This window comes from Strix uralensis, chromosome 4, assembly GCF_047716275.1.
Source record: "Strix uralensis isolate ZFMK-TIS-50842 chromosome 4, bStrUra1, whole genome shotgun sequence".
Lineage (NCBI taxonomy): Eukaryota > Metazoa > Chordata > Aves > Strigiformes > Strigidae > Strix > Strix uralensis.
The window spans coordinates 4,466,404-4,493,604 of NC_133975.1; the positions used below are offsets into that span (position 1 = coordinate 4,466,404).

The 27,201-nt window shown below is 38.9% G+C and overlaps 1 protein-coding gene and 1 long non-coding RNA gene across 3 annotated transcripts in view; one reads left to right on the top strand and one right to left on the bottom strand.

The window, feature by feature from the left end:
• Nucleotides 1-2,354: 2,354 nt before the first annotated feature.
• LOC141942391 (uncharacterized) lies at nt 2,355-11,533 on the bottom strand. The gene is made up of 3 exons (XR_012628615.1): nt 11,353-11,533; nt 10,438-10,547; nt 2,355-3,982 (listed from the first exon to the last, which is right to left on the bottom strand). It is a non-coding gene; the product is annotated as an uncharacterized LOC141942391 (long non-coding RNA).
• Nucleotides 11,534-11,623: 90 nt separating this feature from the next.
• The window catches only part of CTNNA2 (catenin alpha 2), a 524,441-nt gene continuing 508,863 nt past the window's right edge, over nt 11,624-27,201 (top strand). For both annotated transcript variants that reach the window (XM_074865479.1, XM_074865476.1), the window contains exon 1: nt 11,624-11,755. The gene's annotated coding sequence lies outside the window, so the exon portion shown is untranslated. The remainder of the gene's footprint in view (nt 11,756-27,201) is intronic.

Genomic DNA, 27,201 nt, shown 5'->3' on the forward strand with positions numbered 1-27,201 from the left:
TGTACGTTTGTTTTTTTTTTTTTTTTTTAAGAGGGACACCCATGTTGTAAATGCAGGCTACATAAGCCTTGACCCCCTTCTGGGAAAAGGATGTTATTACACACTACCTAAGAGGCTCTTAAGATATTTTTGGCCACTCAATAAATAATGAAAATATATATTCAATACTTTAAAGCGACGTACTTAATATTCTAAATGGGTCAAGGCACCACACCCACATTTACTTCTAAATAATGCTCATCTTTTCTAACTGTTTGCATGTGTTTTTCTTTTTAAAACACAGACTCAAATAAAACACAGATTTGAACTACTCTGACAGCTTTTTACTCTTAGGTAAGTTGAGGAAGTATCAGCAACATACAGCTTGAGCACACTTCATCAGACGGCCTGTATTGGCCATTGACTTCCAGAAAATCAGATGCTGAATGGAAAAACTCTTTTTTTTTCCCCTGTCCACATCATCTTGAACATCTTTGTCACTTGCTCTTATGATGAGTATATCTCTATGAATGTGCTCCCTCAAACGTGTTCAAGCTAGTGTAGCAATTAATATTCTTAGTACTCGTGTCCTTTATATTGCTACATAAATTTATGCCTGTTGAGCCTTTAAACAAGTTGTGTTATACATGCTGACTCTCAGTTTTACATTGTTTCTCCATATCTAGAACCTGACTGAATGCATGATGGCTCTGAGTGATAGCAGAAGTCTTCTTTGGACACACACGTTCACAGAATCAATTTGTCTATTTTCCCAATATATGTTGACAAGTATAGCGAAGACACATAATAAAAAGCATCTGATACACGCTGTTTTTCTGTGCACACTACAAAGTAGTGCAATAATAGACACACCTAAATGCGTGTGCCAACAAGTATGCTGTCCTCCAGCCAAACATCCTTTAACAGAGTCAGAGCCCTCATATAAAACACTTGTTTTCTCATCAGCTTTATACAAATAACCAATTTCCCAGGAGCACTTTCCATTTTACTCCCTATTACTCCAAGCTCTCCCAAACCATATGCATTTATAACTCGCTATCAGGACAAAACCACTGAAACATTAAAAGAAAAGCATAAAATAAATGTATTTTGCTCCTTGCAAGTCAACTACAAAAGTGGGGGTGGGGGAAGAAAAATCAAAGTTAGCTAGAGTTTGAATATAAAAAAAATAAATCAGGAGTTTCTCTAACATTTCATAATAAGAACCATTTTTCATAGGACTGCATAACATCTCATACACAGCTACATTGACCATCTTTCTCTTCCATTCCCAACTGCTTAACATCTCTGAGACACCTCCATGGTTTGGGGGGAGAAAAGAACAAGAGAAAAGTGTGTTCTATCCCTTCAAGCGCAATGCCTTTCCACACATGCTGGAAAAATGCAGGTAACACTGGCTCCTGCAGTTCCTCAGCTCATCAATCTTAAATTCTACCTCCTTTTACAGAATATTACGCCCTTTGCCCGTCTCAGTCTTGTTTTTCAGTATGCTCTCTGGTTATCTTGTTCCTTGCTTTGGGACATTCCCTTTCGCTTCTTTCTAAGCAACTTCAGAGCACCAGAAATAAGCTGCCGTTATTCAAATGATTTCTAATTTCTTGACAGAACTCAAGCACATATCGCTGCATGTTATAGTTCTTGGATCACATTTTGAGGGACCATGGCATAGATGTCAGCCAGTCTTAGGAGAGACAATGAATAATCCAAAGAAATCCCTTCGCATTAAACTCCGTAATTAACCCATGTGTATAGGACACATCTGGGTTCATTTCAGGGAGGCATATCTATGAATTTTAATGAAAGAAATATCTTTAATCCTAATTTATCAGCTTTATTGCCCCACACAAGTGAACTCTATCTTTGGCAACTCTTTCTCCAACCTATAGGTCTTATGTTCTGATCTCAAAAAATCTAAAACCTGAAAATACCCAGTCCTCTCTATACCGCTTAATGCAAAGACTCAACTACCAATTTGGTAAATGCTATCCCCCATAAAAACTTTGAAACAACTTTATCCTGTTGTAAATGCACTGACACAGAAAGACACTTGTTTTTTTACTTGCACTATTGCCTAAGACTTACAGTACCCACCACCACCAATATTAAATGAGTTCCTTATGTAAGATTTCATCAATGAAGTCTGTACGATAAATCTGTGCTGGTTTTATGTCTGTACCTTTGAGAGTTCACCTGTTTCTTATTTACAAAGGACTAGATGCAATTCCCTGTATCCACTTAGAATTCACTTGGCATTGTGCTACTGGAACAAAAACCAGAACTGTTAACATTTTCTGGCAATGACTCATATTTATACCATTGACTTCCATTTCAGAAACCACTAGAAACGGCTTAGCCAATGTTAAGTGTCATTTATTTTTTTTAGTCACTTGTTATACACAGCAGTAAACAAAGTCAATTAAACTAACAATACTGTATCTAATGACATTACTCATTTAAAAGACTATAGCTATGTTCTCATGGGTTTACGATTATGTAGATGTAAGTTAGAGCATCTGAAATAGTCTTCGTCTTAACTTTGACGAATACTGAAAATTAGGGCATTGAAAAAATGCCTGGAAAATCTTCCCGAGAGGAAAAATTTCTATTTTGACAGAAATGGCTTCATCTTGACATATTTATAATACAAAACAAAGCTAAAATAGAAATATTTGTAGGAACTGTCATAGCAACCTGTTTTGATTTAATTTGCCAAAATTCTGTTACGGAAATTACTCGGTTTTTACAAAGTATTTTATGTAGTTTGCATGAAGAAATGTAATGGATCCTAGTACCATGTTAGAGAAATTTCCAAATTAGGATAATGGTAGTTTTTCCCCTTCCCCACATATTATTGCAAGTCCTATGATCATTATAGTTTGCTAGATGTTCCTTCAATATTTCTGAGCAGGTTCATTAATTTAATGAAAAAACATTCTCTGTTTTCGTTCCTTCTTTTTTTTTTTTTTTTTTTAAGGGATGGTTCATTCAGCTATCATTCAAATATGAAGAATGCTTTGAGAATGTAAATATTCCTGCAGTGCCATTCCCATTTGAGGTGTGCTTTATGTAAGGCATGTGAGGCTTTACGTAACTCTTGACCCGATCGATCAAGAGGTGCAACCATTTTCAGAAGCACTAAGCTGCATAATTCAATTTGAATGTGCATAGCATTTTTGATATTGAAATCAAGACTTTTATTTAAATGTGGCATGCTCTTTTTACATGGAGCATTCTTCTCACACTTCTCTCACAATTAACAGGTCCACGTGGATTTTTGGAATGTCATTTCATTTCTGTTTGAAACTCCATCCACCTCCAAACTGGAAGTGAATGAGCCTGCTGCTAGGTAACTGCCTGCCTTCATATTATTTGCACTGGTCATGACAAACAGACAAACACAAAAAGGAATTCTTTATATCACTCTTTGACTGTCAATGAAGAGTGAGGACAGGGTGAAGGGGTATGAAATACTCCAGGCTTATTGCTCATGGTTTATTAATTTGTTCGTAATCAAAACCCCAGAATTTTATCTTGCTGCATTGCTAATGTAGATGATAAAAGATTTCTTAGTTGAAGTACATGATTTTTAGCAGAAAAAAAGGTTTGACCTTTCTAAAAAAGATAATTAACAAGAAAGACTGTAAATTAGGTCAAAAGGTCCATTAAGATGCAAGAAAATTTCAGCTTACAACAGATTGGTCACCACCAGTAGTAGCTGTTGTCATCAGCTTTCTCTTACTTAATTGTGTTCTTGATTTTTCTCCTCTTTTTTACTTACAGCTGCTGCTCCTTTAGAAAAATCAACCTTCTGTCATTTTCATGATTCATCAACACCTGAACGAAAAGACCAGAATCATCCATAGCCTTCATTTGTGGAACAGACTACTAACAACTTCATTAACTTTCTTCAGGCCATGTTTTAGTTAAAAGTCTTTTGTGCATTTTTACAGATGTTAATGGAAAGATGCATCATCTTGGGCTTCTGTCAACAGAAAAAAAAAAAAAATTAGAAATTTTACATACTTCAAGATGTGGGAGATAATTTCTGTAAACATTATTGTGTCTACAAAAAATCTTCATTCTATCTCACCAGTGCTTTGTGCCCACAAGATAGAAAATATATTTCAGTGATTGCATTCCTTTTGACAAAAAATGTTTAGCAAGTAATATATCACAAGTATCTGTTTTGTCCCTTAATTAAGTACAGAGAATCTTTAATGTAGTGCAAACTAGAAATGATAAACAAAAAGAAAGGTTACTAAAAGAAAAACAAGTTTATTTATCTCGTAGACCAAACGTTCTACAGTTTAGATTACTTCTACCTCTACATTTCCAAAATGCAATGTCAGATGTGGATATACCCTGTCACGTTTTGTCTATTAAAAGTCTCATAACGACAACAGGAATTTGCATAATAAGGCCTGAGAAAGGATCAAAATGTAGCCCAATACTAATAAGTGACATTGCAGAAAAGTACTATGATTCAGTGGAGGAATCCAGCAATTTTCACATGGATGAACAAGTACCAGCCAGCTTTCCATCCCACCTCACATGTATAGAAGGCACAAGAGGATGTAATAATTGAAAAAGCAGAAGGTTGAGGACAGTAATTTCCCTGAAGTGAAGAAAATCCATTGGCTGTTTTCTTCAACAGAGGAATAGTTAATGAACTGCATTTGGAGCCATGGCAGCACAGAAAACCCTTCTGCTCATCAGACTGAAAATTTTGGAGAGTCATTCTTACTCTGTGACGGTTACTAGGATCCAGATATTAATCCTTGTCCCTAAGCCTTTCTTTGGTTAGGAAGATAAAGCAATTCTAGGGACAGAGCAGTTCCAGAAGACAACTTCAACTAGTTCTGCAAAGGCATGAGCCAAAAATACATACTGCAGATTTTAACCCGTGCACCTTCTGCCTAGTTCCTCTACCACCTCCTGTCCCTTCTCTCACATACTCAACCCAGCTCCCTCCTTTGGTCTCTCTCTTGTCTTGTTCTCCCCCCTAGAAAAGACTACCTGAGCACATGCTCTGTGTACATCTGAACTACGCCATCTTACAGATTGCAACAGAATTGTTTACCTCTGAGAAGTTTCACTAATTGAGATCCCCAGCAAGAAAAAAACCTATATTCTGGCATTGAGTAGGATTCACAGTCATGGACAGATTTCCTGTTGTTTTGATGCACTGTGCAAACATAAGAAAACAGAGCTTGTTTTCCAAGGAGCTAACAACATCAGCAGCACAAGACATGAAGTGTTTACAAACAACAGATGGGAAACAGCTAGAAGGTGGTGGTCAACATGAAAAGCAGCGCTCTCCGCTTAAGAGCTGCTTATCTCATCAAGGTTTTTGTAGGAGAGAAGAGCTTTAAGGAAAGATGTAAAAAAGAATTTTTATGATATAATTAAGAACACTTAGATGGAGGGAAACCGAGGCAGCTTTAAAGAAGTCAAGTCAGTTATTCGAGAAGGCTTGAGGAAGAGCTGAGAAGTTACATTTTCCTGAGTCTCAACCTTTTCCCTAGCTGCTACCCCTATCCAGATAGAACATGATTCATTTTATAAGTGTCAGAGAGACATTTTATGGCATTTGAATTGAATATTCCAAAATTTATAGCACATTCTCTGAATATATGCAAGATTTCTAAACCCTTCTTTCTCCTCCCCCCCTTCAAAATATGAAGGCGCAATAAATCTATGACCCATTGCCCTTCTTGCAATTAAAGGATTAGTGATGATGTCCACAAATACACACCCCTGTCCCGCTAATAGGTGGCATCAATGGAAGTTCAAATAAAATTTTAACAAAATTTAAAATCTATTCCTGTGGTTTTGAGAAGCAACCATTTAAGGAAAAGGCCTTATAGTAGTCAGCTATGGTGGTCATTAGTCAACGTTAGTCTGACAACAGCAAAGAGCTTTTTTGTGTTTCTTTTGAATTTTTAAAGTCAGCTTTTTGAAAGAAGTAAAGGTAGTTGCCCCATCCTCTCCAGCATAAAAAAAATGGATAGATATACCCCCTGTGGTTTTTTTTTTCAAAACAAACTGCATCTGCTACTTGCCTTCGAGTTGCTTCAGAGGTAACAAGTCAGGGTAAGTCCCTGGATGCTCTGACTGGCAGATTCTTTTGAGCCAGAGAAAGCAGTGAAAAGGGGTGGCAGAGGGCATGGCAGGCAGCAGACTCTTAGTGTCAGAACCTACCTTGCATATGACTCTTTATACAATATCCAATTTAAATGACCTGCAGGGTGTGAAGGCTTTACTGTTGCTCACTGCGCTGCTCACGCTAATATCTAGCACAGAAGCGTCTCCCTGCAGAGGAGAAGCAAGAAATATTTGCAAGCCAGTGCTCAAGCAAATGTGCCAAAAATGACATACCTAAACCAAAACACAGGTCTGTAAAATACATACCCAAAAAGTACCCAAATGTGCTCAGGGACGGTGAATGATTTATTCAAGCCCTCTATTGTGCACTTGGACAATCAAGTCTGAAAGGTAATGTCTTATTAATACAAGGCACTGAAGTATCTTTCAGAGCTGCTAATAATCTTCCTTCAGCATAGGCAGGCAACTATCTACTTTAAAAAAACCAACCTATTAGTTGGTTTGTCTTTAAAAATAACTGAGCCTAAAAGAAGCTTAAAGCATTGTAAGTTCCACTTGCAGCTTTCAAAGTCTGCTGGAGTTGCCTAAGAGATACAGATCCTCCTCAATTTCTCTCACTTAGATGTTAGTTAACTGATTCTTTCCATGAAAAACCCTGCTACTCTTAGCTTTTCTGTTCTCAGAAATTCTCCTTTTCAATAAAGCACAAATGTCTAAATAGGAACAGACGTTCAGAATTAGATGGTGAAAGAAACGAAGTCCATCTAGGCACAAAGAGGTATTGAGATAATAACAGAGGAAATAATTCAAAAAAGTTCCTGTTCTTGAAGGAACCAATAAAGAACATTTTTAGCAATAATCTCTCTTCATGTCTAAGACAGTTCTACAAGAGAAAAGATGAGCAAAAGGCGTGGAGAGTTTTTTTTTGTGTATGCAGACACAATGCTGAGAATTTATGCTGGGGTAAGGGGGTAATTCCTTCTGTGGTATTTTTGAGAGAGCTAGATGTAAAGATAAAAACAAACTTTGTAATACTTCAGCAAGTGGACTAACTTATTCTAAGACTGAAAACATGTCAAATATTGGGTCTTACTGAAAAAGTTGATATTGTACAGTATTTGGATGCTAGGAAAATAGAAGAAAAAAGAGAAAAAGAGCTAAAAGACATGACAGATATACTACAGCAAAAGCTAAATGCCTAGTAGTTAAAACAAAGGTGGGGAAAAGAAAAAGATAAATGGATTGCTACATTCAAAAAAAGATAGAAAGGTAGAATTAGCATTAAGATATAATATTGTGATTATATTTATAAATATGCTCAGATTAAGTTTAGATCTACCCTCAGTGCAAATTCTTTTTGTATGCTGGAGAATATAAAAATTCTAGATTATTATCCCCACTATCCAAAAATAACTGTCAGAGAACACACGCAGCATGTAATTTTATGGAGAAAACCTGTATTTGCTGGATATCATGTCACAGCTATTGTAATAATAGGTAACAGACTATGGCTTGATTGCTACAGATTTAAATGGTATGCTGGAGAAAATTATTTCCAGTACATTACATCATGTCAAGGTACCTGCTATCTAATGTTGTAATTAAAAAAAAAAAAGAAAAAAAAAAAAAAAGAAAAATATCCAATAGGTAATTTAGAAAGTCAAGTTCAGATCTGTCCAGACATCAGTAAACATTTGAGCATTTGAAAATTGGGACTGGTATGTGCTGAAATTTGCTATGTGATACCCTTGGAACCAACAATCTGCCTATATAACCACAAATGGCAACATATAGTTCCTTTAGCAGAGAAACTTAAAACCCCCTTGATTTCCTTCACTTTTTACCCCAGGGATCCCGCAGCTCTGAGCTCTCCAAAAGCAGCAAAGCATACTGCACTTACAGAACCTAAATGCTCTTTCTGCCACACAGTCTCAACGTAAATACTGCAAACTGTCTACAGAGCTCATACAACACCATGGTTTCTCCTGCCCATCCACCTTCTGGCTGATCACACCGCCACCGCAGCTCTGGGTCCCGCATTAACGTCTTTGACAATGATCCCACTCATTTCCTGATGGCCTTATATAGATCAGGACTACTACACCTACGTGAGGTGACCGGGCACAATCAGAAGGTTTGTCTGGCACATGGTGGGCTGAGGGATGCTGCTTCAAGAACCCCAACTCTTCCAGGACCTTCTGCCCATGTGTATTTATGTGTCTCCGAGTGCTCGTTCTCTCTCAAATTCTGCACATCCCTTTTCCACTTCAAACAGCTGCTCTCAGTAAAAGCTGAAGCGAATGCAACTTGTATCTGACTAGTTACTCCTTTGAGTAACTATGTATTGCAGAACTCAACGTGCAAGCAAAGGAAAGGTAAAGATTAAAGGGCCAACAGGGACCAGGCTCACTGTTAAATGTGCAGCATACACTCTTTGTATTTTTCTGTAGTTCTTATTCTAATCATTCTTATTTTCCGTGTACATACTTAGTATTTGGGTTCTATATTGTGACAGACAGTTCCACAGTTGGCACAGAACTAAAAAGCAACGTGTATTTACAAAGAGCATCCATACACGTTGCAGTTAAGAGGAACAGTCCTTTTGTCTGTTTTGCTAATCAAAGTGCCCAATATTCCTGATGCTTTGACGATGTCTCTTTTCTATATGTAGCTGAATGTTGGCAGTGGGAGATCCCATGGCAGTCACAAGTGTTTGTTAGGAGCTGTCAGTTGGCCTCCCTTGGCTGGTTAAGAGCTACATACATCTACAGAGCAGCTCATCTCAGTTTGTAGTAAACAGCGGTAACAAATTCAAGGGTTTTTTTGTTGTTTGTTTTTTTTTTTTTTTGAGACAGTTAGTGGTAAAAAATAAGGGTAGTTTCAAAAATCAGTTAACCTAAAGGAAAGAAAGGAACGTATAAACAGTGGACAGTCTGACATGTCTGAAATGTCTAAACAGTGGACAGAGACCACTTTCAGGACCATGAAAAAAATAAATTGATCCAGCTCTTCCAGATTTTCAGATCTGTTTATTGCATTCTGGCAGACCTCTTAGCAACAGTCCAGCAATCCATGTCTTTTGTCTTAGATAAAGCAATCTGGACTAGGTAAGTAATCTGATTTGTTTCTTAAATTGACACATTTTAAACAGAAACATGCACAGATAGTTGAATGAGTCCTTTGGTTCAAATTTACAAGAGATGTATTTGCAGCTCAGGTACTGCTGAAGGGAAGAAGTTATATCATTTTTCATAATCATGCTGATTTACTATTTGTGGTTTTTATATTTACACTATAGCTCATGCTCATTTTAGTCAAATGCCTGGAGAAACATTTAGCTGACATACAATTAGTGATGTAATGCACTATGATAAAGGAGTAGGTAATTTACTATGTTCTATTTAGAAACCTTGCTTGTTTCCATTAACATTTACAATAGACCTAGTCAGTTACAACAAAGTAAGGTACTGCCCCCACCTAGGAGAACCAGCAATCCAAAAGATACTGACTAGAGAAATGAAGGCAAGAAAGTGAAGGTCTGTAGGTAAAGGTTTCCTAACATCACATGGCTCCATTCAATAGGATGGAAAGACAATACCAGTACCTAGAAAATGCAACCTAAAAGCCTATTAGACACAAACTAAATGCCTACTTTGCCTTACAGAAACAATTTACACATCATCATAAAGGGCTGGCCAGTCTAGCATGATCTCTGTTTACACACGCAGAATAGGTCATGTTTCTGTCCTAAATGATACTCTGAGTTTAACATAATTCAAAGTGTACTAGTGACTGTGACTAACATCTGTTATACGGCTGTACCAAGTATATGCCGTGATGAATCTGATCACATTTAAATTCATATTTGAATGAGTTCTTGTCTAAGAAAGTGTTTTCCCTGCTTCAAACCCTCCCCTGGACTCTGTTGTTGTGCCTTGATAAAGGGAATTAAGGTTCCAGTTCAGCTTCCTTCCTTATTTATTCATTGTAAAAATGAATGTAGAACCTGACAATATTTTTCTCAGGCTGTGGAAGAGAGAAGAAAACGACTGGCAACTACTGCCTCTACTTGAGGCCTGACGGATACTTGTACTACTAACAGCCTGAGGCAAAGAAAGTGTTTTGGCAAGTCCCCTCCAAGCCTAAAACAGGCAAGAAAAGGTAAAAGTGTGGAAGGACTCATCCCCCTCTGCTCCCTGTTGCCTGTGAGTTTACGTAGAAGCTGGCAAAGCAGATGGACGCCACAAGAAGTGCAAAGGATCCGTGGAACAACAGCACGTAAGTGGGATTCACACTGCCTCAAAACGGCAAAGTTCCTTCAATGACACCTACTCCACAGGGATCCTCCTCCGTCACCGGGGTTTACAGGACTTCAGGCTCGGTGATTCTGGAGCAGGACGATGGCAGCATGTTCCATCCAAAAGAAACAGCAGAAGAAGGTGCTGCAGCGTGGCGAAAAAAACTTAAGCTTGGTAAGATTGGCAATACATGTGAAGTAACAGGAAAAAGAAAAGTGTAAGGCTTTGCAGAGAGGGACAAAACCTGACATTTGGTGCAGAGAATGTAGGGTTGTAACAACACCCAAGTAACAAGAAAGCCGTAAGCAAAGTTTTCGCAGTTTAAGAGAACGTGGGAGCCGAAGTCCTTGCCAGCGGTCCTAATGGCACACTCAGAGAGCGATTATCTTCCCCCTGCCTAGTATCTGGAGCCGCGCAAGAGCTCATTACGCGACTAAATCCACCTCAACACCCTCCCAGCTCTTTGTTCGCCGGCCCCTCCTGTCACAGCTTCCAGCGCTGTCCTTCGGCCACCGGGGCTGCGCCCCGCGACCCCCCCGCTGCCGGGCACCGCCGTTCCGCAGCTGCCCTCGAGCCTCCTCTGCGGTACCACCCGCACAAGATGGACCCGCCGCGGCCACCGGCCCGCGCCTCGCCCCGCCGGGACGCGCCATCCCCTCCCGGTGCCACTCCACCGAGCAGCGGCCAGCGCAGCCCCGTTCCCCCCCTCACCCCTCCTCCGCTCCGCCGGCCCCACAGCGCCGGGGGTGCCCTCACCTCAGCTCTCCACCTGCCGCCGCTGCCCCCCGCTACCCCGGGCCTCCCTCCGAGCCCTCTCCCGCCCCACCCGGCAGCCGCCGCCCTCTCCCTCCCCTCACACCCCCAGCCTCACGCCGCCGCCTCCTCCTCCTCCTCCGCCGCGCCGCCCCCTCCTCCCTCCCCCGCTTGGTAACGCCGTTTCCATACTCACAGCACCCGCGCGCCGAGGCGGCCGCCGCCGGCCTGCGGGGACCCGCTTCGCCGGGACCGACAGCGGCGGCCAGGCCTCCCCCCGCCCCGCCGCCCCCTCGGCGGGCAGCTCCGGCGGCGGCGGCGGCGCAGGCGCGCTGCCTCCTCCCCTAGTGGCTGCCGCGGGGAGGCTGGCGGCCGCGGCGGCAGCTCCCGGGTCCCCTCAGAGCCGAGCGAGCGCGGCTCGGGCCGGCGGCGGGAGGCGGGCGGTGAGGGCGGGAGGCGGGGGCCGGGCGCTGTGTGAGGGAGCCGCGCCGCGCACCCAGCCCTCAGTCACCGTCGCTGCTGGGGAGGAGGAGGAGGAGGAGGAGGCGGCGGCGGCGGCGGCGGCGAGAGATTCTCCCACCCCCACCCACCGAGCTGAGGTGAGGCCAGGGCAAAGCATCCTCCTTTCTTCCCCTCATCCCTTCCTCCCTTTCATCCTTCCCCCCCCTCCCGGAGCTCCTTCCTTTCATCCTTCTTTCCTTATCCTCCTTCCCCCCTTATCTCGCCTTCCCCTCATCCTTCCTTGCGCTTCCTGGTCCTCCTTTCCTTTCTTCTCTCCTTAGCCACCTTTCTCCACTCCTCCCCATCCCCCAGACTCCTTCTCCCCGTGCCCACATTTCGCACCCAACAGAAATAATAATCATGCCTTCTTTTTTTTTTTTTTTTTTTTCTCCCCCCTTTTTCCTTTTTTAAAATGAAATTTTAATTCTCTCCTAGTGAACGAGGCAGAGAGAAGGAAACACATTCGGTCACAGACAGATAATCCCCCCTCCTTTAAAGAATGGATTTGAATTAATGGTCATTTTGTGGTGTGTATATTATGGGAAGAGGGGGATTATATTTAAGGAAGGAAAGCAAGGGTCAAAGGTGTGTTGTTTCACTTATTCATCTATTTACCTAACATCACTTCGAGGTGAAACCTAGCTACGAATTATTTTGAGTGTCTTTTTTTTTTTTTTTTTAATTATTCTCCTTTCTTCAGGCATCAGAGGTTTCTTCCTCCCTTTTATCCATCCCCTGTGTGTCTCTATAATTTACAGTCGCTGCTGCTGCTCTGATTGTCTGAGGCGGGAGCCGGCGGGGAAGGGGCATGGGGAGCGGTGCTGTGCGGTGGGGAGGGGGCAGCGGGTGCCGGCAGAAAGCAGCTTCCTCCATCCCTTCCCTTGAGGCCTCTTCCAAGGTCTAAGACCTTTCGAACCACCCGCTTCGTATCCCACCCAGAATCCAGCCTGAGAGGTGCCAGCTCCCCTCAAAGGATTTGCTCCGGTGGCAAAGAGTGAAAGTTTAAAACGCGGCTTTGTCTTAACGTGGAGCGCGCTGGGGATGGCGAAAAGCTGCGTGGATGTTGGCTGCGAGGCGACGGCCAAAGTGTCTTCGTTGCGTGGCTTCTGGAGTGGAAGAAGTTTTCTTAGACGTGGTGGTGGTGGTGGGGAGCAGCGTTGCTGCTGCGAGACTTCCCTGGGTGCCTTTGCCTGTTTGGGAGAGTTGGTGTCGTGGGTGCGTGTGCTCAGGGGAGTGTCAGTACACCGAGGCTTTGGGAAAGTAACTTCTGCGTATTTACACTGGGGTGTAGCGGGAGCAGTAGGTAGCACGCACCTGCTTCGCTGTAGATTGGAGGGGTGAACGCACTCCCTCGTGTCTCGCCGGTTGTGTGCGATGCCTGGTTTCTTTTTAAGGTGATGCTCCGTTTCAGTTGAAACGATCAGTTGGTGGTTGTATTTCTCTCTTCATCAGTTGCGTAGTGGCAGAACGTTTATTTGATTGTTATCACGCTTCAGACAATTTCAGCCTTTTTAAGCTTCTGTTTGCTGAATTAGAAGTTTGTTTATACCTCATCAGGATAGATCTGTTTCAAACCCCCTGTTATTTTAGAAATCTGTAGACACCGCAGCAGCTGATACTATAGCAAAACTCTATCAGCCTGAATATTATTAAAACACACATGTTATACATTATCTTGGCATGTATTCCCTGAGAAATGTTGATTCTGTTAACTTATCAAGATTACAGCGAATGCTGTGTGTCTTGGAGTACAAGGTAGATCAGTAGCATAAATAGGGGTGGTCTTAAATGATGTTGCTGATGAGAACAACGGATCTTACTGGCTTTGTGGCTATTACAATGCTGCTGGTTTTCCTTTTTACCTATAGTGTCTATGCTTGATAGTATGTATTGCATCAGGCTTTTTATATTCCAGGTCAAACAGAATTCTTAATAGAGGAGAAAAAGTAACGACCTGAAGGATGAACTTTTGCACTCAATTGTGTAAATCCTTGTTTACAGAAATACCACCTCAGCTGTGTGCAAGATAGCTGTAATTCCATTAATGGGCTCTGTTGACGACAAAAGCCTCAACAGGAAAGCTCCAGTGTCACTTGAGCCCTTACATGGAAATGCAACCCTAATTTATGCAGATTTCTGAAAGCTCTTTTAATATTAATGTGGTGCATGTATGGTACTGCTGAAATGCCTTTGAACCACTGAAAACCAAGAGTATCCATAGACTGAGACTTGAAAGCCAATGGAGGCAATTAGATCTTCTGCTCCGACCCCTTGACTATTATAGTCAGTTGGATTTTATCCAGTTACTTTTGAGTGCAGTAACTTGCATTTGGCCAAAACATATTTTCCAGAAAAATTGGAATTTTGATTGGAAGACAGTAAGAGGTGGAGAATCTGCTGTTTATTAAGTTATTTGGCTTCAGCTTCCAGTCACTGGTTACTGATGTGTCTTTCTCCACTACACTAAAGAACTCAAAGTATTTTCTTACCATGGAGGTATTCATCTGCTGTAACCTAGTATTCCCTCTCTTTTCTATTTGAGAAAAACAAGTGAACTAAAACTCGTTAAAATTGTCACTGCGTGCTTTTTCCTCACAACTCTGTTTCTGTGGCTTTTTTTCCAAATCCACTTTTTCAGCATTTTTGTGAAAACGTGAGCTGGATACAGTATTCCAATGCCTTGTCTCAGGAGTGAGTTTAAATATTACCTCTCTAGTGTTACTCTTCTGTTTATACATGGCATTTACATATTAAACCTTCATCTGCAGCAATGCATTTTGATCTCCTTTTCACTGGGTATGCTCACTGTGGCAAACCCTTTGCAGGACTGTTTCTTTCCACAAGAGTTCATCGTTCTGTAGACCAGCATGTGTTTCTTGATTGTGGCTTTATAACTTTGTACGTGGCTTTTTTTTAAGAATGTTTTGTTTCTAGCGTAGGTTGAATATACCGAACACTCCTGATGGCTTTTTGTAACTGATTTATCTCAGTTACGTAGCGTTCTGTCAATTCATAACTTGTGCAAATTTTGTCACGATTGATTGTGTAGACTTAAAAATAATTGAAAAGGTGTTTTGTGATAGTGGCTCCACCTTTGGGGAACTTCATGTTAATCTGCGTTATGTTGTGATGCGTTCTTCTCGAAAGCTGTTTTCTTCTTTTTGAGATGTCACTTAATCAGTTCTTCACCTGTTTAATTAGGGCTATTTTGTTGTCAGGCTGTCATAGGGTATTACACCAAGTGCCATAGAAGTTTATACATGTATATGGATGTTTTTACCAATTGGAAGTAGCAGTTGTATCAAAGAATAAAACCAGATTCATTTAAGATCAATTTTCATTAATTTTACTTCCCATTATTTGTTATATAGCTCTGATGTATCAGTTGAATCTCATATAATTTTTCTTAAATTATTGTTTTGCTCAGGACTGCCATCATTCTAACCTTCCTATAAAATACTGTCTCACTAGTTCTTTTAGAGTACGGTTGTAACATTAATGTTCATTCAGATTTCTGAAATTTCCCCCGTATTTTCAGAATTGCTTAAAAATTCATGTCAGTGGGATAGATATCTCCTTGGACACTTCTGTGACAACCCTCTTCTATGGTCCTGCTGACCAAAAATGGTGATTGCAAGCAATATTGTTTTAACGTTGTACTTGTAATGGACTGAAGAAGTAATTAATCGTTCTTGTGAGGTACCAGCAAATTATCCCACTTCTTTACAAATGCAGAATTACTTATTGAATGTATCTGCCTTTTTGCACTATTAGTGTAGATCAGAGTCCCTGTTTAGTAGCACACCTGTGTGAGGACTAAGGTTTCTGTCATTCTTACAAATCCTGCCCCCCCCCCCCCGTTTTCTTTTTTTTTTCCTGTTGCCAAGAAATGTCTTCATCCTCACCTATCAGTTTTTTACACTCACTGTTTCAAAAAGTGTGGAATTTGTTATCCCTTAATACTTTTCTTCTTGTTATGTATGGCTTCTTACTTCTAATAGCAGTATTTATTGAAATCTGTTTTGTTCCAAATCGTAGTAGTTATGACAATGCCTTCTAGGTATTACATGCTGTCTGAACATGCAAGTACGAGATTTTTTTTTTCTGTGTACAATGACACAGCCATACTGTTTTTCAGAGCAGAGTAGGATTTTGCTTTTAATATAGCATGTTTCACAGCTTGGCTAAAGAAGGCTTAAACTCTTTATTTTCTCCATACTTTGTTCACAGGCAGTACAAAGCATAAGACATGCTTTGATTTTAGATATAGTACCAAATGGTGTTGGAAATCTGAAGGGCAAGTATACAGAAATGAATAATATGATATGTAGCTGGAAATATGAAGGGTGGGCATGCAGAAATAAAGAATAATATTATCCTAATAGTAATTACAGTAACATACTTAGGTCATAATTTGACTGGAGTTTTTGTGGCTCAGGTGTGTAAAAATTGTTCCCCTAAAGGTACTTTGAGGTAAGATGCCAGAAGAAGATACAAAAGGAACAGAATTGGATGGGAAGTTGAAAGTGACAAAAAGAAAGCTAAGAGCTGCTTCTTGACTAAAATAAACTTGTTTATTTTGTATAAACGTAGCGTTTGTTGGGATAAACTTTCCTGAGGCATTAGATAAACAATGAAGTGTGTCAGTTGACCAGCGAGAACTTTCCCAAGGCAGGGCTTCCAACACAGCAGGCTTCTGCAGGAAGCAGAGGTCACTGAGACTTGTTCCTCTGTGGAGCTCCATTATTGATGGGTGAGGTCCTCCATCTGTATCAACACCACCATGAACCTGACTGTGATCAGACTGCTTCTAAGCCTGGCATGCCTTGAACGCTCTTGGAAAATAATTGTATTAATGTTTTTATGTAAAAGAGACAAAAGTGTTTAAGACTTCTGTAACAAGTAAGTTGAAGACATGACAACAAAGAACAGAAACCGGGTTTTGGCCCATTAAAAGAAGTGGCTAATAACTAAGTTATTCTTGTATTCCAGCTTCTCACTGTCTTATGGGAATTCATAATACATCTAAATATATGTCAAAGAGTGATAACACTATTGTATTGAGTCTTCAGTTGGGCAGGCTCAGCACTCTGTGGATGTAAATGAATCTTGTCTTGGGTTTCCAGATAAAAGCTCTACATCTCAGTATTCTAAATGGTTTCCTCAACAACATAGATGAGTCATTGAGAGAGTGCTAAGATATCAGGTTCCAAACAATGCTTGTGTACAAGGAGTCATGCTTGAAAGTTTTCAAACAGTAAGAGAGGCTGAAGTCATATTTACATAAAAAAACCATCAGCTGCTCTAGGAAATGAACTTGTTGTGGACATCACTTACCAGTATAATTGGTTGAAAATCAGGATTTTCATGTTATGAGAATCCTTGCCTTTGGGAATAGTGTTTTATTTTGGGTTGTGCAAAGTGGTTGTTTAAAGCTTCACATTTCCAGAAAAATGAAAAGTATTTCCCCACGTAGGAGCATCACCACCCCACACCAACCCCCAATATACCTATTTTGTTTCAGATTTCATATCCTGTCATCAGACAAAGCATTTTGACTTTATGGGGAGCAGGAGGAAAACTTTACAATAGTTTTTCATTGGATGTCTTGACAAAGCACCCCTTTCTTTGAAGCACTTTTACTCTGCTGAATCAGCATTTTGGACAGCAACTTGTTTTTTTTTTTTTTTCTTCTTTGGAATATTTTTTGGCTAGCTACACTTTTCAGTCATATCACCCCTAGCATTAGTATTCTAATATTGAGAACAGTAGAGAAACATTTTCAACATTGCTGCAGAGACTGCCCAAATTTTCAGGCTTCTTAAGTAATGAGAATTATTCAGTTAAGTGAAGCTGAATTCTGTAACAGTAAGAACATCTCACAGAGTTTTAATTTGAGAGGTAAGAAAAACAGTAGATTTTTGAGTTACAGAAAAGAATCCTTGTATTTAGAGTACTTTAAAGCTATTTTTATAGATATTCCAATCTGTTGTTATCACTGGTGTTATAATAATTATGTGACATTTCTCTCTCCTGTGTATTTGTCCTTTTCTTTGAAGCGATGTATTTTAAAAACAAGTATATATGTTACATTATGCTTAAAGTAGACAGGAGTATTAGAACAGAAAACAATCTGAATATAAGTGGAATTCTGAATACACTTTTGTAAGCAGCAAGTAGAAGTGGTTTTGGTCAGGCTAGGCTCCCGGTTGCCCAGGTGACTTCTGCAAATGGGACTTAAGCTTTTAAGTTACTTAAGGCATCTTGTAAATGGATTAGTCAGTTTGTCCTTTTCTACAACTAATCAACTTTAATTTTTTTTATTATTTACTAACAAAAGCCACCCTTCTGTGTTCCATTGAATCTGTCTTTATGGAAATTCTCCATTAAAGCCCATTCAGCACAACCAGGGCAGCTAAATCTCTCGGTTCTCTGTTTTACTTATAAGAAATGGATCGATGGGAAATATTTTATTCCTTACATTTTGAATACAGAAACTGTGTCCATCCTGTGCAGAGCTGTGAAAACTGCTTTTATCAGTTCTCTAAATCTTTTCAAACATCAGAAGAAACTCTGAAAGGCCTCTTCCTAAAGATTTAACTTTCAAGTTAGATTATGGAGTAAAATACTACTATACAAAATTTTAGTAAACATTGGTTTTATTTCTATTGCAGTATCATGATGTTAGTAGCAATAGTTGTGTCCTTTCCAAAGGAACCATGTTAACAAACATGAAAAAAACCTTTTGAAAAGTTGTGTAAAAATATTTGCAGTTTTAATTTGCAAATAATCTGAGGCAGATATATTTATCTGATGAGATTTTTTGCTCCTTCACTGCCTCTGGAAAAACATTTTGATTTTTTTCTTTCTCCTCGTCTAGTAAGATTTCCTCTTTAGTGTTCTGTAACTTTTGAGTCAATTTAGAGAATTTTGTAAATAAATAATGAATGTAAGTAAATAGAGAATAGAGGTGATGTCCTCTGTCATTTAATGCTATCATCCTTGGACATTTATTGAATGGTCTCTCTTTCTGATATAAAATATGATCAGCTGTGATCAGTTACCCATGGTTAATTCTTCATGGGAGTTCATATTTGAACCATTACACATCTCCCACTGGATGCAATATTACATCTGTAAGCAAGATGGGGCTAATGCACGGAGGTGAAATTTGTTTATGGCCAGCGTTGTGTAATAGAACATCTGATTATTTTGTCAGATAAAGGAAGCATAATGCATATTTCCTGTTAAGATGACTAGATCTCATGCTCAAACTCCTGGAAGTAAAAGCTGCCGTTGCTTTAATATATGCCACCATATTTATTGAGAAACTTTGAATATAGAAGCCAATTACTTGTTTTTTCTGCATCTCTGTAAAAATCCATATGATGAAAATGGTTATTTCAGTTTTTGCCAAAATACAAAAGGATTGATTTATAACTTTTTAAAATTGTGCCAGAATATTTCAGCAAAATAAATTGTATCAGATGTGCTTGATTTTGATAGAGAATTTATCAAAACTCTTCGTAAATGGTCATCCAGTGGTTACAAATGTTGGCTGTTTAGATAATAAAAGACTGTTCAGCCTTTCAGGGAAGTATAAAATAGATAACAACTAAAATTTCAAGTGAGAAACATCCAGAGTAGGAAGAATGAACGTTTTAAGTATCTCTTTTCTGATTTTACAGATGATGATCAAAAAATACCTCTATCTTTTAGGGCCACCAGTGCTTTCACATAGCCAAGCTTGGCTTTAAACAATTGTAATTTATTTTTCCTGTTGTTGATTAAGATTAGACTGTAACTCATCAGCACGAGCAGTCCTGGTTGAAATAATTTAGCAGATTAAATCTGGAAGTAGGAGAATAGTTCTGCCATTTGTAAAATATAGGAAAGCTGGTTAATTCTTGCATTTAAAATCCACAGGTGAACTTTTAAAGTGAAGTTATAGAATTGCAAAGAAACAACTACCATTTGTTACCGAGGTGTTTTTTTGATTGGGGTCAAAGTGAGAGAGATTCATGTATTTTTATTGCAGCATATGAACTCATTTCTAGTTCTTATACAAATAGTCTTGAGTGCTTACTATAATCAAGTCAGAAATGCAAATTCAGAATTACAGCTGCTTAGTCTAATTTTAAACTTATCTATTATCTCTGTAATCTACATTTCCAGTGCTTAGACACTACGCAGAAATACTTCTAAGGAAAACTAAATTGTCAGTACGTCCATGAATGAAGGAGGATGAGGCTGTGTAGGGATAGAATAGGAATAAATAGATTCAAACTAATATTCTAGTCGGCTGGGAGCACTAGTCAGAGGCCTCAGCAGTATGCAAAGCTGTCACTTGTACTTGGGTGGGCTGCCGATGCTTTCCATAAAAATTCAAGCCTATTTCATTCAGCTGACAAAATGTTTTGGACTTTTGGACTTGCTAAATATTGTTTCTGGGTCACATCTGATATCTAGCAAGAACAGGAACATTTAAAAAAAAAAAGAGAGAAAAACTGTTGCTGTCTTATTTTACTTGCATGTTTTAGGGAGAAATCAGTGCATGGCTAAGACAGCCAGCATACTGGATCCCTGGATGCTTTAATCTGCTCTTTCACAATCAAAAGTTTTTAGGTGACTTGCATCCTTGAATAAAGTTTTTTCTTTTATACTCAATTTCAAACCCTTGCTTTCAGGCCTGAGCCCAGGGAATATTGAGTCAGTGCAGGTCAAAGTAATGAAACTGTACAGGTGCTTTCTAGGCACTAAAGAGCAGTCGGGACATGAGTCCTGAGCAGGATTGTCTTCTACTCATGCTCTGTTTGAGTGAAAACCAGCATCAAACCTTATATAAATTTTATCATCCCCCTGCATGCTTTCTTTGTCTTCTAAATAACTTAAGTGTGTTTCCAGAGCATTTTCTACAGCGCTACAAATACTTTTTGTCTTTGCTTGTTCTAATTCTGTATTTACTACCAGCAGTATTTTTGTTTACAAATTCAGCCTAAGAACTAGAAAATATATGGGGTGTCTATGTTCAACATTTACCTTCAGTTGGCAGGGTAGGAAATAGCATTTTATTATTAATTTTATTATATTTAATATGTTTAATTATAATTTCCTTCATGTGATCAGAGAAACTATCACCTTCCTTCTTGCAAAGTCTTCTTGGAATGCCAGCTAGAGGTATTGTATGGTCCCAGGTGATCTCAAATGCTGCAGCATAACCTAATTTACATGACAGTAATGTGGAAGCATACATTTTGTGCACACATAGCCAAAAAGCCTTCAGAATTAATGTCTTGAAGCAGTTGAGAAAGCTGACTGATTGTAGTAGCTATGGTGACTTTTTTTTTTGTTTGCTTTTAAGTAGAAACATCACCGATTACTAGCCTTCATGTGAGCCTTAAGCCGGGTATCCGTTCAGCAAGCTACAAATTTGGTGGCAGCAAAAGAAAAAGCATAGATGTGTGGACAGATTCAACACATGAAAAGCAGTGTGGTTTGGATGCAAAAATAGCAGGCTTGCAAACAAAATTAGGTTGTGAGCTGTAATGATGACACACATGCTTTTTTGAGGCTTTGCACTCCATGTTCTCCTTGTTTGCTACTAGTTTTAGAACTGTTTTGGCTTGACAGGCACTGAAGTTGTACCCTTTAGCTCAGATGCCGCAAGAGAGTGACTTTGGACTGACAGATCCTTCCAAACTTGGTTTCATCCTAAGGGTGGAGTCAGCTTAACTTTATTTTAATTGTTTTATGGCTTTTGAGTTCATGAGATTGATGCTAAGATACACTGACAACAAGAGTGTGTTCAGGTCTTCTGTCAGTTTAATGAGTTTATTTTTGCTGGGTGGTTGACAGTCAGCCAAAAGAAACAAAAATTTACATAGCCCAAGAACAGCTTCTTGGCTGGTTTTCCAGAATAAGATCAGTCAGGAAAAAGGGGAAACACTAGAGATGATTTTTTTTTTTTTTTTAAAAAAATCAGTTTTCCATAATGAGGTAAAAGTTGGGATCCCTTATCTTTGCTCTCTCTGCACCACAAGAGTGTTGGAGATGGTGTGAGGTCCATTCTGTTGCCATGATACCCAGAAAAAAAGATTTCTTGTACCCTAAGGATGTTGCAAGACTTGTGATGGCTAAAGCCTGTCCTGATCAACCCTTGGGAGTTAATCCACAATAGTTGTTTCTTGAAACAGGCTGTGAGCGAGATGGACTCTAATGATTAGGACATGGGTGTATCAGAGCAATTAGTATTTGATTACACAAAAGGAACAGGTTCTAAGGGATGACTGGAAGCTACACTCCCCAAAGAAATAAGACATTGGTAGTTTAAAAGCTTCTTCAGGTATGCTTAAAATTAGTGGCCCAAATTGGGCAGTTTCAGCCTCAGTCTCCAAGATTTTTAGTGATCTTGTCTGCTCAGCTTTTGACTATGTGGGTTTGGCTGTTTCTCTTTAACTACTCTTTTCTTTAAAAGAAAGGTTTGGGTTTTTTTTGTTTTTTGGTTTTTTTTTGTTTTTTTTTTTTTGTTTTTTTTTTTTTTGGTGTGTTTTGTTGTTTTTTTTTTTTTTTTCATTGAGATGAAACCAAGGTAATGTAAGCTAAGGAAGAATTTTGAAATCACTCTTTTAGAAATGTATTTTTAATGATTTCCACCTAGCTTTAATTAGAAATGACTAAAAAATGCTTAGAATTGAAGTAACTTCTTGTCCATTACAGCTAGGGTATAGGAAATACAGACAAAGCAGAGCTGCTGTGAGAAAGGTATTTTGCAGGAAGACTTTCATCAGCTTCAAGTACTTAGAGCTCCTTTAAATAAGAGGAAAGTATGTAAATAGAAAAAAAACCCAAAAACCAGTGTCTTGAGTGGATGAACTTCCTTTAAGCCTTAAAAAAACCCCCACAACCAGGAGCACCCATATAGAATCTTAGCTCTGGTGTTCACATAATACTCCTTTTTGTAGTAAATTAAATGCCTCAAATCTGAAATACGTTTCTCTGATCTCAAGAAATGTGCAAAAGATGCGAAAGACTTCACAATTACCAAGTAGAAAGATTTATTTACTGGTGGCCTCTTCCAGCATTGCAGAAGGGTTTCTGGGTGTTTTAGCTAAGGGACTAGTTTGAGTATTCAGATTATGCAAGATTAAATCCTCGATCCTTTAAAAGTAATTGCAGAATTTCCATTAATGTTGCAAAGCTCTTACCCAACACTTCTGGAGCTGGTTCTGCCTTTGACCATGGACTGTGTCTGTATCTTCTAAGTGTAGCAGGAGCCAGTCCTGTGTGGTACTGCAACGATACATAATAACTTGCTTAAGTATCTGGAAAATTTAAAAGCTTACCTGTGTTACCTTATAAAGCTGTTATGAGTTCTAATTGTATCTGTTACATACTGTAGAAGGCAAATGATTCATGCAAGCAGAATTTTTTTTAACATTTCAACAGTTTTAAAAGAAAGAAGTAATGATAACTGCCCAGTACATCAGCTCTTCTTTGCATCTGATTTCTCATCTGCTGCAAATATATAATACGCACCGCTCAAACTTTTATTTGAATAAGCTATTTTTTGTTCCTGTTCCTTGATCTAAAGATAGCTTTTCCTCTGAAGTGAGAAACTTACTTCGTCATGTTGGGCCACTTGGACAAAACATTATAGATGGACCCAGTTACCTAAATACGAGCTTGTTGCACAGTGTTGTAGACACCTCACGACATTCAGCTTGCTCTTCACTTAGGTCATGGGACTCACACAGGTCCTATCGTGTCTGTCACTGCTGTCTTGCTTCTGTACAACATCCTGGGTTATAGCTCATCTTGGTGACAAAAAAAACCCCAAAGGTATCAGAACACGGAGTTACCTGATGAGTTTCATTGTACTTCTCTCAAATGGTGCTAACATGGAAGAGTGCCATGGAAGGAACCACGATTCATGGTTAGTCTGTAGTGTGGCAAGGTCCATGAAATAATTGTGCAATTTGGTGAGACTGACGTTTCAGAGATCCCTTGGATAAGTGGAAATAGGGAGAATTATGAATGTTGTCTTAAAATTATGTGTATTATATGTGTATGTATCTCATATGCAGAATATCTGGTATGAAGAATCTAAATTTGTTGTGGTCTTGTGTTTCTAAATACAGAGAGTACTGTGGAAAATATTGCAAAGTGAGAGGCAAGATATGTCAAGCATGGTAATCACAGTCAATATGTTAGAAAGGTTTCAATTTTTGTTTCTCCAAGGAAATTTTGGTGTCTGAAGAACAACTATTGCGTTTTCATTTTTGGATCCCACTTAATAAAATAGATTAATTTGAAGGTTTGTAATCACTTAGATTTCTTCTGTCACAATAGTGGGAGTACCATGTGCAGTCCTTGCACATGTTTAATCATCATTAAAGAAAGTGTTGGGGTTTTAGCCATATTTATCAAGGTCCTCTCATTTGAAAGTCTAAAACAAAACAAAAAACCCGCTACATTTTACATCTGTTAAAGACAGTATTTGTCTAGTCATTCCTAAACTTCAGTCCAAAGTTTAGTACCAAAAGTGTATGTCTATATAGTTCTAAATAATTAAATGAAAATTATGTGTTGGTAGTATTTTTAAAGTTAAAAACATTTGAATGTGTTAAAATGGAGTTTTGCAGAATTCTGTGAAAAAGATGAAAAATAGACAACCTTATTTTTTATTATAATAAATTATGTATGCTTCGGGTGTTTTCCAGATATCTTATGTAATGAAGAGTTCCACTGCTGAACTATTTTATGCTAAGTTATATTCTTAAGCCAAAGGAAAAAAAATAGTTTTTAAGAGCTATATTTCTGTGAAAACTGTTAGCAAATGCTTATCATTGTAGTGAGGCCGCAGTAAAATGTAATCTGTTATTTCTTGTGTTTTATTTCAAGACGATATAAGGAGATGCTTTTTTGCTACACACTTGCTCAGAGTTGTTAGTCTACTATTTGTTGTCCTATTACTATTTTTGTTACTGCCTTTTGTGGTGAAGGCTTGTGATTTCATTAACAGTTATTTTAAGACGTGAAAAACCTGACAGAGGGCTAAATAGAAAATAATTCTGTTTTCTATGTAGATAAGCACAGAAATACATGAATAAAAATCAGCTTGGCCTCTCCTCCACACTTCAGAAGTCTCCTGCATGCCTTAATGTGGCCCATTTCCCAAAGGTTCATAATCTTCAATTTCGTAAATAATTAACGTTCTCTGTGTGATTATTTTTATCAAAAGTGTATTTCTAGATTAATTTGTGGATCATAATAGTTGTAGTTCTTAAGAGCCTTTTTTTGTTGTTGTTATTGTTTTTGTCTATATTTCTGCCATAGGAGAGTAGGATCTTATCCCATTAGCCACTTTCCCTCTGTGGGAAGCCATGCATTGAATGAGGGAGTTGAACCATTTTCACAGACTTTGAACTTGTGTTACGTTGTGATAACCCTTGAAACCCAAACATGTATCTTATATGTTAACTCCACCTATAGTTTCCCCAAGTCATCTTAAGAGAGCTTCTTTGTCACTCACAGCATCAGAGCACAGGGTCGTGTTTGTCCTTTGAATTAAGCAACAGTGATTAAATTACACATGCTTTCGTGATCCTTATTTTTCCTGCCTAAAGAATGGTATGGTGACCTTCTGTTGACACTATAGAGAATGTGTGCTTTGTTAACTGCATTCAAAATGTGCCCCTGAAGTTTAAACCAGAGGCACTTGTTCTAAAACACCAGCTTTGTTTTTTGGAGTTATCGCTATCACATCTGGACCTTCGCTACCTTATGTGCCATGTGGTGGTACTTATTCTCCTTGTATTCATTTGATGTGATTTGCTTAATATAAGAAAACAAGCTCATACTACATTTATTTTTAAGTGAAGAGAAAAAAATGACTTTCTCTGGAATGATGACAATGAGCTGTTTATTACCACAAGCTGTGCATTTTATTTTCTTTTAGTTAGAAAGCAGTGATTTGTCTGAATTTCTGGAGTGTTTTTTAAGTGAATAATGATATAAGAGCCTTCTTACTTGAGGCTTCTTATAAATGTAGTTATTTATATGAGGAAAAACTGTTCAAGCATGGATTATTTATGCAGGGGAGAAAACTGGCTCTGGATTGATATAATTTTTCTTTCTCATCTTCTCCGAACTAATTTGTTTTCTCTGTGCAGTGAGTGCTTGATATTCTTGCAACTTTTAGACACTTGTACCATTTCCCTTGATAAAATGATCCGATTCAAACCTCACTTTCTGTTCTTCAAGGCAAACTTTGTTCCCTCATGGCTTCAAAGAAATGTTATGGCCTTTCCTCTTTCATTTTTGGCAGACCTGGTTTTATCATACATTTAAAAAGTAGAACTGAGATTTTTTTTTTCTTGGTCTAGTGGTATTGGCATGTTCTCTTCTTAATTTTTGTATTTTTCTTCCTCTTCAACAACTGGGAGATGGATGAGAAGATTAACTGCGTTTTTGCCCCCCTCTTCTGATTTCACTTTTGATGCCTATTCTCTGCTCGGACAGTTCAGTCTGTGCCTGGAGCCTGGGCTCAGCCCCCTGAGTGAACTGTGATGTGAATCCACTCTGTTTAGCCACCAGATTGTTTCAAAATTGGTAATTCTGCCATTGGGATTGTGCAGTCATTGGTAAAAAGAGCATCCAAGCAGCCTTCCTAAGTCATTGTTAATTATTGACAGTAAACATAAAGAGAAGATGTAGAGGATTTTGTATCAATAAAGATCTCTCATACCTAGAGCCAAGAATGACCTAATTTTTTTTTTTTTGAGATACACCAGCAGGATCTGTCTGTAAACAGTTTCTAAGCAACAGCTGCCTGTCCTCTAGAAAGAATGTCACTTTTTATCCAAGACTCCTGGGTTTTATAGCCCTTCTGCCCAAATCGGCACCCTAGATTAGGGGGAGGTTGGAGCAGTCCTTTTTTCTAGTAGCAACCACCTACAGTTCGCTGAGGTGTGTTTGAAATTAAATCACTGTCTCCTTGTTGGTTTCCCAACAGCGTTGCTGTCGCAGTCCAGCACTGTGAATTATTTCTGTGCAGCTTCATAAAACATTCTGTAATGATCAAAGAACCTGTATTTCTACTTCCGTATGAATCCAAGAGGTGACAAACCAGAAACAGCTTTTTTTTTTTTTTTTTTTTTTTTTTTTTTTTTTTAAATGATTGAATGGTTTGAACTGGTTTTGAGGCAAAAACTGAGTTTCTCCCACAGCACAGCAGGTCTCTTTCTTCATCCAGAGTTGTGTGGCATCTGTCTCAAAGACTGGGGTAATTCAGAGGCAAAGAGGAAGGGAGCCCTTTGCAATCACATTTTTATTACCTGGAAACCTGCAGCTCAAGTGATCAGTTTTCTGAGACTTACCTGCATTAAGCACTGTTGAATAATTTGCATCTAGAGTTCAAGCAGTGACCACTACCCAAGAAAGTGGGTTAACCTTTTCCGTGGTAATATAGTGGTAAGTGGGGAAAAAAAGGAAGAGAGAAAATAATCTCACTGGACATTGTAAGCTCTTGTGATCAATTTTGAAC